This window comes from Triticum urartu, chromosome 7A, assembly GCF_056163025.1.
Source record: "Triticum urartu cultivar PI428250 chromosome 7A, HENAU_Tu73, whole genome shotgun sequence".
Lineage (NCBI taxonomy): Eukaryota > Viridiplantae > Streptophyta > Magnoliopsida > Poales > Poaceae > Triticum > Triticum urartu.
In genome coordinates, this window is record NC_141879.1 from 642,484,685 (window position 1) to 642,489,923 (window position 5,239).

The following is a 5,239-nucleotide window of genomic DNA, read 5'->3' on the forward strand; positions in this document are numbered from 1 at the left end:
ACTCCACTGGCTACTGTTCAACCAGCCCTCTCCACGGGCTCCTGTTCAACCACCCCTCCATGGGCTACTGTTCATCCAGCCCTCCACCGTCTACTGTTCATCCTGCCCTCCACGGGGTGGTCCTGTTCATCCAGCCCTCCACAGGGTCCTGTTCATCCAGCCCCAACCGGCTCGATCAATCGGGGTCCTGTTCATCCAGAGGCAACACCATGGGGTCCTGTTCATCCACCCCCACCGGAACTGTTCATCCACCCCCCCCCCCCCCCCCGCCCGCAACGCTCACTGTTCATCCAGAGGCAGCATCGATCGGCTTTAGTTAGCAGCAGTAGCGAAGGAATCGCTCGATCGGGTTCAGTTAACAGCCATCGATCGATCGCTCGGGTTCAGTAACGCGTAGCCTGCAGTGCAATCGCTCGAGTTCAGTTAGAGCCCAACGCCTCGCTCGGGTTCAGTTAGAGCCAACGCCTCGCACACACGCGCGTACATGTACGAGAGAAACGCGCATCGCTCGGCCCCCAACCTCCATCGTAACCGAGAACACCCCGAAATTTTCCTCGCCCTCGCTTCTACCACGGTTTTTTCCGTCATGGACAGCCCAAAGAATGTCATGCAGCTGCGTCTCCGGCCCGCCCAGGACGAAAAGCCCATTTTCTGTCATGATTTTTTTTCATAGAAGTAGGAGCCCACCACATCTATGATGATGCCGGGTTTTGTCACAATTATCGTCATAGAAGTGTCATATGTATGACAGAAAAAAAATTCGTTCGGCCCAAAATGTCATGGATGTGTCTTTTTTTGTAGTGTTTCCTACCAATCTATCCCCCTAGGAGCATGCGTGTAGCACTTTGTTTCGATGACTAATAGATTTTTGCAATAAGTATGTGAGTTGTTTATGACTAATGTTGAGTCCATGGATTATACGCACTCTCATCCTTCCACCATTGCTAGCCTCTCTAGTACCGCGCAACTTTCGCCGGTACCATAAACCCACCATTTACCTTCCTCAAAACAGCCACCATACCTACCTATTATGGCATTTCCATAGCCATTCCGAGATATATTGCCATGCAACTTCCATCATCATCATATACATGACTTGAGAATTCATTGTCATATTGCTTTGCATGATCGTAAGATAGCTAGCATGATATTTTTATGGCTTGTCCGTTTTTTGATATCTTTGTTATGCTAGATCATTACACATCCCGGTACACCGCCAGAGGCATCCATATAGAGTCATACTTTGTTCTAGACATTGAGTTGTAATATTGAGTTATAAGTAAATAAAAGTGTAATGATCATCATTATTAGAGCATTGCCCCAGTGAGGAAAGGATGATGGAGACTATGATTCCCCGATAAGGTGGGATGAGACTCCGGACTTTACAAAAAATAAAAGAGGCCAAAGAAGCCCAAATAAAAAAAGAGGCCAAAGAAGCCCACCAAAAAAATATAAATAATAAAAAAAACAAAAAACAAGAAAAAAAGAGAGAAAGAGAGAGAAGGGGCAATGTTACTATCCATTTACCACACTTGTGCTTCATAGTAGCACCATGTTCTTCATATAGAGAGTCTCTTGAGTTATCACTTTCATATACTAGTGGGAATTTTCATTATAGAACTTGGCTTGTATATTTTGATGATGGGCTTCCTCAAATGCCCGAGGTCTTCATGAGCAAGCAAGTTGGATGCACACCCACTTAGTTTCAGTCTGACCTTTCATACACTTATAGCTCTTAGTGCATCCGTTGCATGGCATTCCCTACTCACTCACATTGATATCTATTGCTGGGCATCTCCATAGCCCGTTGATACGCCTAGTTGATGTGAGACTATCTTCTCCTTTTTGTCTTCTCCACAACCACCATTCTATTCCACCTATAGTGCTATGTACATGGCTCACGCTCATGTATTGCGTGAAAGTTGAAAGGGTTTGAGAACGTCAAAAGTATGAAACAATTGCTTGGCTTGTCATCGGGGTTGTGCATGATGTGAATATTTTGTGTGGTGAAGATGGAGCATAGCCAGACTATATGATTTTGTAGGGACAACTTTCTTTGGCCATGTTATTTTGAAAAGACATGATTGCTTTATTAGTAGGCTTGAAGTATTATTGTTTTTATGACAAATGATAGACTATTGCTTTGAATCACTCGTGTCTTAATATTCATGCCATGATTAGACATATGATCAAGATTATGCTAGGTAGCATTCCACATCAAAAATTATCTTTTTTATCATTTACCTACTTGAGGACGAGCAGGAATTAAGCTTGGGGATGCTGATACGTCTCCGTCGTATCTATAATTTTTGATTGTTCCATGCCAATATTCTACAACTTTCATATACTTTTGGCAACTTTTTATATTATTTTTGGGACTAACATATTGATCCAATGCCCAATGCCAGTACCTGTTTATTGCATGTTTTTGGTTTTGCAGAATATCCATATCAAACGGAATCCAAACGGGATAAAAATGTACGGAGCTTATTTTTGGAATATTTGGAAAATTCCAGAAGAAAATCAACACGAGACGGTGCCCGAGGTGGCCACGAGGCAGGGGGTGTGCCTGACCCCCTGGGCGCGCCCCTGACCCTCGTGGGCCACCCGTAAGGCGGTTGATGCCCTTCTTCGGCCGCAAGAAAGCTAATTTTTGGGGAAAAATCACGGCGAAGGTTTCGATCCAATCGGGGTTATGGATCTCCATATATATACGAAACGGTGAAAGGGAAGAATCTGAGAACGTAGAAACAGATAGAGACAGAGAGACAGATCCAATCTCGGAGGGTCTCTTGCCCCTCCCGTGCCATGGAGGCCATGGACTAGAGGGGAAACCCTTCTCCCATCTAGGGAGGAGGTCAAGGAAGAAGAAGAAGAAGAAGAAGAAGAAGAAGAAGAAGGGGGGCTCTCTCTCCCTTGCTTCCGGTGGTGCCCGAGTGCCACCGGGGGCCATCATCATCACCGCAATCTTCACCAACAACTTCACCGCCATCATCACCAACTCTTCCCCCCTCTATGCAGTGGTGTAACCTCTCTCTTACCCGCTGTAATCTCTACTTAAACATGGTGCTCAACGCTATATATTATTTCCCAATGATGTATGGTTATCCTATGATGTTTGAGTAGATCCGTTTTGTTCTATGGGTTTTTTGATGATCGTGATTGGTTTGAGTTGCATGTTTTATTATTGGTGTTGTCCTATGGTGCTCTTCGTGTCGTGCAAGCGTGAGGGATCCCCGCTGTAGGGTGTTGCAATATGTTCATGATTCACTTATAGTTGGTTGCGTGAGTGACTGAAACACAAACCGAGTAAGGGGGTTGTTGCGTATGGGATAAAGAGGACTTGATGCTTTAATGCTATGGTTGGGTTTTACCTTAATGATCTTTAGTAGTTGCGGATGCTTGCTAGAGTTCCAATCATAAGTGCATATGATCCAAGTAGCTAGAGAAAGTATGTTAGCTTATGCCTCTCCCTCATATAAAATTGCAATAATGATTACCGGTCTAGTTATCGATTGCCTAGGGACAAATAAATTTCTTGCAACAACAAGCTCTTTACTAAATCTAACTTAGTTGTATCCTTATCTAAACAGACCCTACTTTTTATTTACATGCTCTTTATTATCTTGCAAACCTATCCAACAACACCTATAAAGTACTTCTAGTTTCATACTTGTTCTAGGTAAAGCGAACGTCAAGCGTGCGTAGAGTTGTATCGGTGGTCGATAGAACTTGAGGGAATATTTGTTCTGCCTTTAGCTCCTCATTGGGTTCCACACTCTTACTTATCAAAAACTATTGCGATCCCCTATACTTGTGGGTTATCAGCCATAGACCAACTTAGGCCAAAAGCCTAAGCTTGGGGGAGTACGTATTTCTCACCGACATTACATTCATGTTCACACACTCATGCCAGTTGTTGGTGCTCATACTTTTTCATTGTACTATCCATGCTAGTTTATTTTCTTTTCCAGCATTCTTCTTGTGTGTTTGAAAAACCTTAAGAAAAACAAAAAAATTAGTTGTCGTTTTTTGATAGTTTACTTTCCATGCTTGTAGTAGTAGTAATTAAAAAGAAAACCCAACAAGATTTCTCGTTCTTCTTTTGCTTGTTGGCAGCTTTCCCATGTAAATAGTTTTGTTACTTTTCTTTTCTTTGGGGGTCGAGAGGAGAAGATGATACGTCTCCGTCGTATTCTACTTTTCCAAACACTTTTGCCCTTGTTTTGGACTCTAACTTGTATGATTTGAATGGAACTAACCCGGACTGACGCTGTTTTCGGTAGAACTGCCATAATGTTGTTCTATGTGAAGAAAACAAAAGTTCTCGGAATGACCTGAAACTCCACGGAATATCTTACAATAAATAATAAAAAATTCTCGCCAAAGATGAAGACCAGGGGCCCACACCCTGTCCACGAGGGTGGGGGCGCCCCCCCCCCTAGGGCGCACCCCCTACCTCGTGGGCCCCCTGGAGACCTCCCGACTCCAACTCCAACTCTATATATCTGCTTTCGGGGATAAAAAAATAGGAGAGAAGAATTCATCGCGCTTTATGATACAAAGCCGCCGCCAAGCCCTAAAACCTCTCGGGAGGGCTCATCTCGAGTCCGTTCGGGGCTTCGGAGAGGGGGATTCATCGTTGTCATCATCATAAACCATCCTCCATCACCAATTTCATGATGCTCACCGCCGCGCGTGAGTAATTCAATTGTAGGCTTGCTGGACGGTGATGGGTTGGATGAGATTTATCATGTAATCGAGTTAGTTTTGTTAGGGTTTGATCCCTAGTATCCACTATGTTCTGAGATTGATGTTGCTATGACTTTGCTATGCTTAATGCTTGTCACTAGGGCCCGAGTGCTATGATTTCAGATCTGAACCTATTATGTTTTCATCAATATATGAGAGTTCTTGATCCTATCTTGCAAGTCTATAGTCACCTATTATGTGTTATGATCTGTTAACCCCGAAGTGACAATAATCGGGATACTTACCGGTGATGACCGTAGTTTGAGGAGTTCATGTATTCACTATGTGCTAATGCTTTGTTCTGGTTCTCTATTAAAAGGAGGCCTTAATATCCCTTAGTTTCCATTAGGACCCCGCTGCCACGGGAGGGTAGGACAAAAGATGTCATGCAAGTTCTTTTCCATAAGCACGTATGACTATATTCGAAATACGTGCCTGCATTACATTGATGAATTGGAGCTAGTTCTGTGTCACCCTATGTTATGAC